Genomic DNA, 15,228 nt, shown 5'->3' on the forward strand with positions numbered 1-15,228 from the left:
AGGTGGAGAGGACAATTCTCCACGCAGTGTTGAGCTTCCTATTCTCTGAATGACAGCCAGTTAGAATAAGAGAGCCAAAGCTAATAAGAGGTGCTTTGCTGCATTAACTTTCTGATCACTAGCTGTGCACCTGCAGCAAAAAGAGGTTTGCCCAAAATCTGACCTGGGAGTATGTCTTATATAAGTATGTATTAATCCTGCACTTGCATTTCCTTCGGATGTCTTCCCAAGTGCTGTCACTATTTGTCAGACTCCTCACCCCCCAGCATTCTTTACATTTCAATGTTTGGTGCCGACTCTGAATTCATGTTTTGACTCTCCTTATTCTGTACAGGCTCCTTGTTCTTCAACCTCAGACCTTGTTTTGTGGAAATTCCCTACCCTATGAGCCCTCTTGATTCTGTACTCAAACCTTCTGCATCTCCTTTGTGATTTTTTTGTGAGTCATTCCCCATCCCTGCCAAAAATATGTCTCTGTGGGGTACCCAGGAAGGGGTGAGTGTGGAAGCATAACAGAGGTATCAAATTAAACAACTCCACATCAGATTCAGGAGAAACAAAATGAGTCAAACTACGGAACTTCTTGCCATGATGTGGTCTGGTGCCAAACACAGAACTACTATGTCCATCAATAGATAAAGTCTCCCCAAAACCCAAAGAACAGTCAGACAAAAGGGAAAAACCAGCCCCTCCAACACATGTTAAAGAAAACCAGAAAACAGTTGTTGATGAAGTCACTGAATTTCAGATCACTGGAGATTAGCATGTGTCACTGTGTGCTCTAAAACTTGTTCCTGGGTATCCTACATTACCTGTCAAACCAGGATGCTGGGCTAGATCATCTTTCACTCTGACTCAAAATAGTTGTGCAATTATGGTGAAAAACAGCATGGATTTTGCAGAGAAGTATCTAAAACTTTTTATCTATTTCAAACAGTACAGGTAACATAAAGAGCTAGAAAACTATATATACATCTAAGCAAGTGAGTGTCTTTGTTTCTTCACAGAAACCAAATGTGTTCTCTGTTGCAAAGAAAGAATAAGGATTTATTTTTTTAAAAGCTTCCTCTCTCTTCACAAAATGGTGGCTAAGAGACTGATATACCTAAGTCTTTTGCCAATGTGAAAACTTCTTCAGCTCCAAATCGATGTCAGCTGAATTAAGTCCTCCAGCTACAAGTCAGTTGTCTTCTAACCACCTTGCCCTGAAGAATACACACAAAATCAGCCATGGCCACCCTTTTCTCTGACAGCACTTCTCTCTGATTGGATGATCAGCAAGACTGCTTTGACATAAAGCAGACATAAAATTAGCTGTATGTTTAATTACTCACACTGATCCTTGTGTGGTTTAAAGGAATAATGTCACCTGAATAAAGGTAGATACTTGTAAGGTGAAACGTGGTAAATGCTGGATGTACATTATCTATCCTGCAGTTTAGAACAGGAAATGTAGGATAAGCATTACAAACTGCAATGATCAGGCAAAAATATTGATAAATAGTATGTATTTTTTTCCAGATGGGATTTATATTTTCATACATACTGTTAAACATTTGAGAAGTTTTGGGGTTCATTTTTCTTTGTCATGGATATATAAACATTCATATGAAAAAATAAAATATTTGAGAGTCATGCAGGACACATAAAAAATTTAAAAAAACCTCTTCTGAAAGCATGTTTACCTACTGAATTTCTTATCCAGATTTTAAAATACAGCTCTGTGTTCCCTGACACTCAAATGGCAGTATTTAAAATCACTGCTAAGAAGCTGATAAGCTTGTTTCAGTGCTGTCAGCTAAGTCCCCATACATTTATCTGTAGTTTTCATATGCTACAAAGTTCAGTGACTACTTACCTCATATTCACAGAAATATTTCAACATTTTCTGCAGTTCAATCAGAAAAATCTTTCAGAATCAGAGTGTGTACTGAGGCAGGATTAAGCCAGTGCTTGGTAGTGCACTGAAATAGTCTTTCTGTCAACCTGATTACTTTAAAATCTATAAAAAAAAATAAAAGAGCACACATATATAAGGACATGAATTTTTTTTCTAAATATGAACTAAATGCCAAGACTTCAAGCAATTTACAACCTTTTCTCTAAAGTGCATGTACTCATCTATTGATTTCAATAAACCATTCTGTCTGAGGTACAGCTATTCTAGTTACCTCACTGCTGTTTGTTTGCAAAACATAACCAGGGTTCACCGTTTATGATACAGTGATTAAAAGAACACTTGAAATTCATTCCTGCATCCAGTCTTATTCCTATACACGCTACTCCTATCCTAGCTGTGGTGCAATTTTGCTCTCAAGTCACTGAAGGGAGCTTGTGTGAGTGGGAGCACTGCTGCTACCTGCTTTTGCTGCTTTATCAGAGAGCTGTGCCTGAAAACTAATGCCTTCTAAGAACTGGAACTCCCCATTTTTTATGTGGGAGCAGAACAAAGCAGAGGTAGATCACAACTTCACATGTTGTTACAGTGGCAAACCACAGCAGAAAGAAACTGCAGCACTAAATAGGGCCAGGTCTTTGATTGGTCTTTGATTGGTATAGATTTATACTGCTTAATTTACTTTGGAAGACTCCATTCACTTCAGCTGAGGCTCTGAGTCTTTAAAATTTTGAAGAATAGTTATTTGTAAATAAGTAGATTTGCTGTGGGATCTTTTCATTTTGATGAGGATTATTTTACTAGTATAGATTTCAAGAATGAGCAGCTTTTTAAATCTGTATTAAGTAGTACTTTATTCTCTGTTTGCTTCTTGGTTCATTCTTCTGTTCAGCAATGTGTCAGGATGACATTTTTGATGCAAGTCAGTTCCTGGCTGCACTTGGAGCTGCTGCACCTTGAGCAGTGACAAATTCTAGACTGATTAATGCTGCACACACTGCATGGAACATCCAGTTCCTACAGACACCGACGTGACTGCAACAGCAACTGGATCTGATGGGTCTCTATCCTGCCCTGAAAAGTATCATAGCCCATGCCAACTGTTTTCATTATGTAATTATTATTTTTTAATTTGGATCCGATAACAAGCTTCCCTATATTCTGGCTTAACACTGTTAAATGTTAATGCTGCCCACAATACTTGGTGTGTTTTGTTCCATAAACCGAACAAAGTGTCTGTGCTCTCTTGGCAGCCACAGATTTATTGGGGTAAGGATTGCACATATTAAACACAGTCATCAGGCCACAAAGGTTCCATCACAAACTGCCTACGAGCTAACATCATTAAGAGGCAGACTTCATATATCTTCATGATTGATACGCCAATCTTTCCCACTCCATTGACTAATGAATTGACACACGCAATGTTCTCCTACATTAGTGTGCATCCCTTTGATTTACAGCACAGGAGCAGGGGGCTGTAAGCACTCAGATCCTGATGAATTCCAGACAGCACTTGCACCTGCCTGAGCAGGACGCTTCCCTCTGAGGAGAACAGAGCTTGCATCCCAGAATTGTATATAATAAACATGGTGGGCTTCACTGTCTGCATTTTTACCTCCAGAATGACATCAGACTGCTTGCCTTCCTGAGCCAAATTCCCTAGCTGCTATAAATCATGGCACATCGATTTACATTGTTTGTTCTCTGAGCAGTGTGCCTGAGCCTTTTGGTTTGTCTGCTTTAAAGATACATCTGGGAGCCACCAATGTATGCTTGCTCCCAAGGTGTGCCAGTGCCAGGGAAAAGAGCTCAAGAGGAAGAGAATGGTGGATTTTTGCACACAGTGAGTGTCAGCCCTGCCAGTCTGCAGCCGTGGTGAGAAAGCAGTGGCCACTGGCCCAGCACTGCCCCTATGAAAAGAGGGGAAGAATGAGGTTGTGAAAAGATGGGGAGTAAAAGGAGATTTGGCCCAGAGCTTTCGTCTGTTGGACTAATTGACTGGCTACAGGCTCATGTTTTGATGGCAGCCATGTATTTATGTTACCCACAGCACAGGCTGCCCAGTTCTAATGACTGGAATGAAATACAGACTAATTTTGGCCTTTTGGAAGTTGCCATCACATAGAACTGTCATCTTCCAGTACACTACTGAATCCATCTGATGAAGGCAAAGAGCCACCCCAGACACCATCCATTCTGTGAGCAGGGCAAGGCAGGAGCAATTGCCTAGATGTGTCCTGCATGAAAGACTGAACAACATTTGCATTGGGACTTTATGCTGTACTGAGATAAAAAATAAGATGTGAAAGCATTTTCAAAGTTAACATCGGAAATTCTTAATTTATGTAGCAAATAAATCAGAATTTTAAGACATCTGATAACAGATGTACCACTAAATCATGCAGATCTTCCCACAAAGAGATATATTCCAGGCTCTGACACAACATTTCAGTGAAGGCTGAAATATATTACTCTTTGTAGATTCTTGGTTTGTTTGTTTACTTTAGTTTTGAACTGCCTCATATATTTATACAAATCTCATATCAGTGAGATGTCATAGATTTACACCTGGTAAACCAGAGCATTTGGAGACACAGGCAAGTTTCTTTCTGCTAGTTATGGAAAAATAATTCAAAAGAAGACCTCACCAGACAATTTAACATGAGTGAAAAAACAATTCTTTAATTTAGCTCACTTTCAAAGGTGGTCAACTTGCTTAAGAACTCACAGCAAACTCATTGCACGACTAATATACCTAATAACAGTTTTCAAACTAGGAGTGGGTTTTTGTCATTAAAAACAGAAAAAGGTTTCCCTGGATGGAGAGAGATTAAGATTAAGGAAAGTCAATTTCATAATCCACTTTAAATTAACAGATCTAGAATTTCATAAAAAATACAGGAAAACAAAGCAGAAATTCTATTAGTTTTCCATGGTCTGACTTTCTGAAGAAAATCTAGGTGGTAATAGAAACTAGTTTTTAGTTTTTTTAGTTGGCAAAATTTGAGGCTGGAGAATGAAGGGGAAAAAAATCAAATAAAAAGTTATATCACAGAGGAGATTGTTACACTACTTGCAATCAAAATTAGATCATTTTTCAAAGCTGCTAGAAATAATGTAAGCTGCTTCTGGGCATCTTTAATTTATGTGACTGCTACTGGCAAAGCAAATAAGGTGTTTTGATACTGTTCTTAATAGCATTACAGGGATAAAATGTGTCACAGAGTGACATTGCCCTACACAGCAGTGCAGCACCAGTTATATAGAGAGTAAAAAAACCCTTTCCTTTTAATATCTTGCTCATGTTGTCCTTTTCTACAGATAGAGCATAGTTGTATGCTGAACTGAGTGACAGAAAGAAGTGGTTTAAAAATCTAGGTAAATTATAAATTTAATTTCTAATGGGTGCTGAACACATCTTTTCAGATAATCTGCAGGGAGATAATTGCAGAAAACATGGCTGACTTTAGGCTGGAGCTGAATTTCATCATGCAGAAAAGCAGCACAGGAGCTTTCTGGGGAGATATCTGGGAATATGTTGTGCCACATGGAATGAGGAGGTGAACTGGTGGGTGTGAGGAGACAGAGATGGGTGTGAGGCACTGGGAGACTGTTTGTGGCACAGTGCTAGCAGGAAGATTTGCTCTGTGTTTGCATCCAGGTGTGATGGGGGAATCAACTTCCAGCAAAGTCTGTGGAAGGTAAAAGATCACAGATGCCAAAACAAGATGGAATATCCACTCACTGACAGGCCTGGTTGAAAGAAAAACAATCTTTTCTTCTCCTGGCCAGCAAGTGCAATGGGGCTCATCAGAAGAAGAGAAGCAGTGGAGGGGAGATTTGAAGCCCTTCACCAAGGCCTCATCCCTAAAGTTTCCAGCCTGAGTATTCCCTTTCATGGCAGGAATCCAGGTTTGTTTCCTGTGTGGAGGAGGTTGGCTTAGAGAAAAGGACCAGGGAGCCTTGTGGAGAATATTTCCCTAAAGAGTGGAGGAAAGAAATACAACAAGCAAATTATTTACTGAAATAAGAAGTCTTTTCATTAAAATAAATTTCCACCAAGCTCATGGTTTTTTATCTCTCTTTTAGTGTTCTTACTTGGATTGTGAGAGTCTTGATGCCCTGGCTTTCAGAAAGTTTCCTGTGTTCAAGATATTGTGAAAAGTGACATGAATTTTTACTGAAAACCTCTTTGCTAGATGTCATTAAACTATCCTGAATTTTCTTTCTTCTGATGTTCGTATTGCCTTGAAAAGTTCCACTCCAAAGTTTTGTTCTGTCTCGCTCTGCTTCAGATCTGCTGGCTTCTTCACTGCCCTAATCCTCAAGGCATTGCTGAAGAGTGTGAATTTCTCAGTCTGGTGTTACAGAGAGCAAAAAGTGGATAAACTCAGTGCTGTTCAAAGTGCACTTACACTCTCATATGCACAACTTCGCCACATCTTTAGAAGGTATAGGAACTTCTTCATGGAAAAAAAACCCCGAAAATAGCTCCCTGAGAGCATGCTGGCAGCAATCAACAGAAAGTCTTAAAAAGCTTTGATAACATGAAACACAGTTTTGATTTGTTTGTATAAACAAACTTACAGAAAAAGAAGTGTTATGGTCAAGATGCTGTAAACTGAAAACACAGCACAAAATGTTAAACTCTCTAAGTTTCCAGTAAAGCATGCAGCATACACTAAAAATACCAACACACTTGTTTACATAAAACAATATCCTGTATACAGCATCCAGTAAAGTAGGACTGGTCCTTCCTTGCCTGTCTCTATAAACACTGTACAAGTCTCTTTGCATCTCCAGCACCATCAAGCATATACTGTTATTGTGACTCCTGTGACAAGCTCCTTCCTTCTCATTAGCTACAATTTAGAGATGGGAAAAGAAAATTAAAAAACCTGCAAAGTTTGATCCGAGATGACAAGGCTAATTTTGGAAAAAAATGTCCTTCTACTTCTCCAGTTGTCGAGTCTAATCTAAAGCAAGCACAGTGTGCAGATAGTAAACATAATATCCTCCTAATTATATTAAATTACCTCTCAGGAGCTGCTCTGCCCTCTTGTCAAAGGCCAGGAACTGGCTTTTAATGATGAATGTGAATCTCAGTGGGACATTCTATATCATCATTTAGTTCAGCAAATGTAGCCCAGATCTGTTGTATAGGTGTAATTAGATGCTGAAAAATAATTACTTTGGCCTTACCATTAAAAATTTCTTGCTCGTATCCCCTTGTGATCTATGAACAAATTACTTTATTAGGAAATCATTAGAGCTCAATTTGTCTCTATATACTACAGACATCAATATTCATTTCTCATAATGGAACCACACATTCTTGCCATAAATTTGTAAAACTACAGAGCCATATACCAGTTTGGAGTCATTACTGACCTTAACAAAAAGACTGTTTTTACATAGTAAGATGTTTTTCTTATGCAACAGCTTCCAGCAGAAAACTGAGCAAAGTGAGCTTTCTTGTTAGGTCATTAGCTCAGACAATCTTTGTGTTTTTATGCACCACTGCAGAGGGAAAGTTTTTGTGTGGCTGATCCCTTTGTGCTACTGTAATATCCAAGTTTGGGTCATTAGGAACAGAATAGCTCCCCAAACAAGCTATACTATTATGAGCACACTACTGTTATCAGGACACTGAGAACATCCCCAGGGGATTGGTTCCAGCTGTCAGCCTGTGCAAGGCAGTGGGGAGACATCCCCACATGCCCTGTGGGCAGACCCTGACTACAGCTGACCCGTCTCACAGGAGCCACAGGAGCTTGCTCTGCCATGACAGTGAGCTCAGGCCCCCTTGCAACTCCAGTTTTGTGCCTATTTCTCTGCAGATTTCCCTGAGCAATGAGAAAGCAGGTGACTCCAATGTCCTTAGTGTGGAGACATGGTATAGTTTCAAGTCATATCTCGCAGTTAACTGATTTATTGACCATTATGATCTACAAAGCAGATGTAAGGAGGAAAGGAGACCATCAGCCAGACCCCAGGTCACCTCCTGTTACAAATTACCTTCACACAGTTCAGCCTTCAGTTTTCACACAAGTGCAAGATATCACCGAAATTTGTCATTGGAGAACTGAGAAAAAAAAAAAGCTTCAGGGAATTCTCTGCAGTGGTGGTTGGATAGACACTTGCTGTTGAAATAGGTCATCATAAAGCAGTTTCCACCTCAGTACTGCTCTGAACATCACACATCTCCATGCAAGTACTCCTTACGCTTGGGCTTCTAAATTTGCATTTTGATGTCTGCAAATAGTCCTTCATTTCAGAACATGACAGATTTTTTTCTGGATTTGATATGCCGCAAATATTTGGGAAAAATATTAGCAAGAATTATGTCTATATAAAAAAATATTAGCACAGAATTCATAATAATTTCAGAAAAAAGGTAGCAGTGGGTTTTAAAACATATTGCTTAGGACCTGGTACGGACTGAAAACAGTCTCAGACAATTTATTTTGTCTTCCATTTCAACAGGTACATTTCAGCATCTGTTTACAGGTATAAAGTTGTCAGTCTAGAATCGTGTCTGTCATGTTGTCCATACTGTTGTGGTTACTGACTCTGCCATGGCTCTGGTTCAGAAGCTACCAGAGTCCAAATTTCTCCACTTGTGACCTTTTTGAATCCCGCTGACATTGGCCATGTAACAGGTATCAAGGCTGTTCAAGCTGCTGAGAAAATGTAACACAAGTGATAGCATTCAGCTAAGAGGAAATTAAATGCCAGACTTTCTGCACTCTCTTGCAAGTACTTAACCCATGGCACTGAAGTCCTTAAAACAATGAGTAGACAATAAGCATTTCAGGTCAAATCCTCACAAAAAAGGAACACAGTGCATAAGTCATCAATACTAGTATTGTAAATCATCTGAATAGGTGGCTGGAAAATGACAGCTACTTATATTAAGAGACTTAAACAGGGAAGAAAAAATATAGGTAGATTTTTATCTTTTGGGTTTATAAGGCTGTGTCTGATGGAGCATAAGGTCTCGCTAGACTAAATGGGCCAAATTCCTCCCTGGGGTAACTATTAAGTTTGATTGCCTCCCATCAGAATAGTTTGGACCAAGAGAATTATCTATGCTACAGCAGTAGTTTGAGGTGCTCCTCTATAAAGAGCTGCCATGCCTCAAATGGTATGTTAATTCCAAGGCCAGGAAACACATATTCAAAATTACAGAAAGCAGCAGAAAGAACAATGTAGTGCAGAAACAAGCAGAGAATGGGCTTTCTCAGCCAGCACAAACTGCATGGTGACTAAAGAGCTCAATTTTTGGCTTGCTGCAAAAGGCATCTTCCAATTATACTAATTCTTTTATCTTTACCTTGCCTGTCTGACACACCAGCTCCCAGTCAAATCCTGCTGGCATGTCTGGAACAGTGCTCAGGAAGGGACTTTGCTTTCCTCAGGGACAAGTGTCTTTAAACATTATTCTGCCTCTCTTTAAGTTACACAAATTTCTCTTGTTTTCTGATCTCCTCCAGCTCCAAGTTCAGCTATTCAGCTATTCTGATGGACTGACAGCTATTCTTGAAGTTGGTTATTACTCAACATTTGCCCTCAAGGACCCCAAATGAAAAGAAATAGGTCTCCCTTTCAGCCTTGGAGAGAGTAATTCTCATACCAAGGTACTCTAAAAACAGTCCAGAGATGATGAGGACATTCCTGTACAGTGATTTAAGCATCTACTAATAGAAGGCTTTCCTAGAGTTAGAATACAATTTGGAAAACATTGCTCTAGAAGGTTCGCTGTCTTAAATTTACCTTTTCTTTTTTTAACTCAAAGCAATTAACCAAGAATACATAGTTACAAAAGCATTAAATAACACCTGGTATGTTCAAGATGACACATACAGAATTTGTCATTGAAGTTCTTACTGCAGTTTTACTTTGTTATTGACCTTTCTAAGAGGACAGGAAGAGGTTTTGATTGTGGAACAAACGATTTTGCAATTGATGGTTAAAATACAACTTTCTGAGTTCCACACTTCCTCCTGGATTCACTTGTTTTTCTTATTTTGTCTGTTTCAGCTTGTGGGTTGAACCACTCTGGTCCTAGCAGCGAGCACAAGCAGATATTAAAAGAAGAAAAAAAAATTTGTCCCCACATGACACCCACCAGTGCACTGCTGATGGGTAAAGGACCACTTCTGTTTCAAACCTGACTCTGACAAGTGCCACTTGTTGGCTGACAGTACAAGAATGCTGGAAAAGTCAGTGAAAAATCAAAGCCACGTGTTTCAGGATGTTGGGGGTTTCTTTTATCTGTTTTCCTAGGCTGCTCATTCATTATTTGCTGTCCGTTACCCATTTTTAAGTACAAGAACCATTTATCTGGTTTTTTATGGATCTAACTTGTTCCCCAAATCTTGCTTTACACATACTACTTGGAGTGGCTCCCTCTTTTCCCAATCCATTGCTATATAAACTGAATATCAGCTCCATTTTGTTGTCCTGTACATTAGCAAGTGGTGCAGCTCAGTAAAAACAGATTTTAAAGTGACCCCATTTTAGAGTGAACCAATTGATGCCGGGAATCCAATATTCACAGTGTACACATTTTATGTATTGGTGGGGGAGGTTACTTGGGACTAGCCTGAGCTCATGGATTGGAAAGTACTTTGTATTCAGAGTATATCATCCAGCTTAGTTTCCCCCAGACTGCAATGTAAATTGTGCACTCTAAGACTTTTTGACAATGGGAAATAAACTGCAGTCATTGAGAATCAAAACATTTGCTTTGAAAGCACATTCCCAATAAAAACTAAAATGCTAATGTGGACACTCCCCCCAATACCTTGTCTCCCTATTACACTGATCAACCTCTTAGAATCAGCAAATTTTATACTTCACTGCTTACTGTATTTTCCATGTTATTTATAAATACATTGAATTTGAAAATGCACTCTCAAATTCATGTCAAGATAACACATAGCTCCTCCTGAAAAACCACCCTTTTGATGGATGAGTCAGCTTTATCTCCTAATCGTCTTGGAATTAAAAATGTTGGGCCATGAGTCATGTTTGAAAGTGACAGTTTCAGCTGTTAGTCTGACAACTTTACATTAACTCTCTTGGGCTGGTCTTTTTATGCTCTCACAGCCCTTCAAATCCACATCACCAAGGGCAAATTGTGCTAGGACCTTAAACCTGCAACCCCCAGTTTGGTGTCATCTGCAAACCTTTTGAGGGTACACTCAATCTCCTCCTCCAGGTCATTGATAAAGATATTGATCAGGAGAGGTTCCAGCAGAGAACCGTGAGACCTCCAAGTTACTCATAACAGCCTGGAGCTACAGCTCCAACCATGTAGCACTGTGTACTCTAATATTCCAGTATAATACTGTGTTATAAAAAAACCCAAAAAAAACCATTTTATTTTTTTTCCCATCACCAAACAGATTTATTTATAATCATGTCAATATTTATGCAAAAAAAGTTAATTTTTTGGTATCTGAATTTATGGCTGTAATAAATAAGATGCATCCTAAAATTACTTTTATTTAACAGAAAAGGTCATTCAAAAATGCCATCATAAAGCTCACTCAGAAGAGCACTAAATTAACAATAGTTATTTGTCTTTCTGCCTTTCTGTGAAGTCTTATGATGTGAACTATTAAATGGGAAATGCGGTAAGAAGGTGGTAAATGTAGAATGGCATCAACATCAGTATTAATGGAGCAGCAATAATACACAAAATCAAGTTATTGTTACTTCAAAAACCACTTAACAACAGGAAAGGAAAAAAGAGAGGGGGAAAGAAGATGGCCATTTCAGGCTGCTGGTTTTCAGGAAACATCAACAATACAATTATGTAAAATTTTATATAAGTGCTTATAAATGTGCATGCACACACTTTTTTTGGTTTTGGAGTTTTTTTATTATACAGTATAAAGAGACACAGATGAACCAATCTGGAAAAGAAAACAAGTTGAAAGCTGTATGATAAACTTGGATCTTCAGACATTCAAGATCAGTTGTTTTTTGCTGTTGGTCTTTCATCTGATGTTCCGGCCTTGGGCTGCAGGCAGAAAAAATATAAACACTGTATGAAAGCTTGGGTTGTTCCTGGGCTCTTTTTATGACGAGCAAAAGCAAGAAACAACAGAAGTCTACAGAGGGAAAGATGTTATAGGAATTAATGTTCAGTGATAATTTTAAATGTTTCTTGGTGACTAAAGCATATTTCTAATGGGCTCTGACAGATAACCCTTGACAAATTTTGCTGCACTGTGCATCTCCCTTTTTGTCTGTGTCACCTTTCTGATGAAGGATACCACCGAAGGGCAGAGTCCAGAACAGAACTGCCGCCAACCTCTCAGTTGCTCCCAAAACTACATCTTTGCCAAACAAAACAGTTAAGTAGGTAGGCTTAAATAAGCTGAAATGACAGATTGCAGACTGGAGCAGTGAACAGTGTAGTTCAAGAAGGTATTTGCTTTGGTGTCTTTGACTGTAAGATGGTTGTGCCTGTCTGTTTTGGTCTAATGCCTTATTTCTGTCTGTGCTTCTGCAACTGCTGCTCTAAAGTGGTCCTTACAAGATACAGATGCTTCAAGCTATAAGCCAGCTCTCTAGTACTTATGATTCTATACAAGATGAATAGAGTAATGGACACATACCAGAAAATTGTTTTTACTCCTGCCACCACTATATACATACATCACTTTTGTAAGGATACAGCTTTACACAAAAAAATACTGTGCTACATTACTGGCTAGAAATTTCATTGTGAAGGTAGGGTGATTTGGGCTGAGTTCTTTGCATAAGAATTCAATAGATTTGTGCGGATGACTTTCCATGCTGTGAAGGATTTCAGAAATAAGCCTTATTTTGTAGCTGCATTGAAGAAAAATAATGGCAGTTCAGCATTAAAGAGATGTTACAGAATTTTATTTTATTTTTGCATGGAAATATTTCCTATAGTTTTAAAATTATTCTGTAACAAAAGAGCTGTTTTAAAACTAAAAATGGAAGTCTTTTGTTATGAAGCCATGAAAATATGACATTTTGCCTTTGCTGCAATTTACTTCTCTGTTGTAATTTTAGGAGGCTTTTTCTATATATAACACCTCCAGGATTGGCTTAACTTCAAGACATATTTGGTTTTTATGCACAGCCTCTTAAGAACTACTCAAATCACCTATTTCTGGAGTAGCATTGACATATAGCCATTTACAATCCAAAGATGGAAACTTCCAAATGCATGTATACTGACTTAAAGTACAGGACAGGGAGGGAAGTAACTTGGGATCTCTACTTAGAGCTAAATTCATGTACATGAGATGTCTAACCGACCAAAACTGTCAGTTTGGACTCGATGATCTCAGACGTCTTTTCCAACTTAATTGATTCTGTGATTCTGTGTTCTCTTGATGAGCAATTTGAAGCAGCTCTTAGAGAAAATGTAGTGAGATACTCTTTCTCAACCACCATGTGTTAATAATAAAAGTACAATGGTGTATCCGATCCTGACTGTTTTTAATGTATTCTGACTACTTCACATAGAAGATATGATATTAAACTTGCTCAGAATATTTGGTTTCTTCAGTTTCAAGTGGTTTTACAATGTTTCAACAATCTATACTAATTGTGGAAATAAATCCTGTTAGATGAGAATGTTTAAGATTCAAGATGTGGTTTCTTCTAAACAAATTATAGCAGGGTTGGTTTTTTTTTTTTTTGTTGAGGCTTCAACTAGAACACTATATCCAATCTGAATACCACAATTATGAAAGATAGTAAGGATGCTTGATGACAGAACAGAAGACTGAGAAACACAATGTATTTGTAAAATATTTGGCATTGATTAGTCTACAGAAGAAAAAAGGAGGATGTGTAACCAAAGAGAATGGTAATAACTGTCCCCTGAGTCCACTGCAGGTTGGACTAGATGTAATAAGCTTGACTTGCAGCAATTTAATTGCAGTCATTTAATTGAAGAGATTTAGTTTTGACATTGGGAAATACATTTTAATTAGGGAAGTAAAGGTCTAAAAGAACATGAAGATTGAAATAGACTGTAGGCTGCAGAATCTCTAGGAGTATCTGAAAAACAGGGCAGATGAATATCTGTGTTCAGTAGTTTAGTCTTTGAAATGAAGAGCTGGAGATGAAGAGCTTCTGAAGTTCCTTTTGGAATGTATTCTATGGTTTATAAGTCTGTCTGCAAAATGTGCTAGAGCTGAAGAGACATTGGAAATGCAGATGGACAATTCTCACTTCAAACTCCAACCATCCGCAAAGTAGTTCCCTCCCCAAACCTTGCTGCGTATACATGTACATTTATAAACCATTGCTGTGTTGACACTCTCTTCCGTGTTTGATTTGATTTTTACAGATTGCTGTGAACAAATTCTATTAACCACAAGTGCTGAGAAAACACTTTAAAGCTGTTACACAGAAATACACCTTGAAAGTGAATAAAAAAAATCACAAGAAATGCTATTTACACTAGAAGACTGAATCATATGACAAGCTCAGCTATTCAAAGAAGAAAAAGCCTAGGGGGCGAGACTGCTACTTCTGATCCCAAGGTGTAAACAAGCCTCATGAACAGTTTCTGAGAAGAAAGCAGGGAAGAGAAAGGAAGCTACAGTCTTCTCATGGACTCTTTGCACACAAAAACAAACTTGATGGATAGATTTTTGAGGGGTTAATGAGTTCAATTTTTTCACTATTTTTTCTTTTGGTTTCTCACCTATACCTCAGTGTTAGTGTCCACTTTAAGAAATTGCTAATTGGAGAAAGGTTTCTGAGAGAATAAATCTGACAGAGGAGAGACAGTTTTATTGCGTCTAGATAAGTGAGTCCATGGGAAAGAGGGCAAAGAAGAGATCTTTCTCAAAGTCCTGGCTCCAATAAAGCCCTCTTTCTTTCTGGTTACCTGTAATGAAACCTGAAAGCAATGACTTCAGTTATCATGCACTAAAGGACACCCTGGGAAACCCAGCTTAAAAAAATGTGGATGATGCTGTGGTGGACGTGATGGGGCCCATATCTGTTAAAAAAAATTCCAAACCTAAAAGGAGCAATAAAATACCATGACTCCAGAATGCAGTAGTCCTGCTGTGGCTGTGGCTGCTGCCTGCAGTTTGATGAGGTGGGTGGCTCCTCTCCCACTCTCCCCCATCTGCTGCCCCATCTGTTGGATGGTTTTCCTTTCTTGCCCTTGCCCCAGAACTGATTGACAAACATTTGGCAACAGACATCAAAATGCAAGTGACTGATGCAAATTCACTGCTTTGCTATTTCTCGCTGCCTTTGACAACAGGGAGAGGAGAACATGCATTTATGAGCATGCATTATTATTTGTA

This window comes from Lichenostomus cassidix, chromosome 2, assembly GCF_008360975.1.
Source record: "Lichenostomus cassidix isolate B80296 chromosome 2, HeHo_3.0, whole genome shotgun sequence".
Lineage (NCBI taxonomy): Eukaryota > Metazoa > Chordata > Aves > Passeriformes > Meliphagidae > Lichenostomus > Lichenostomus cassidix.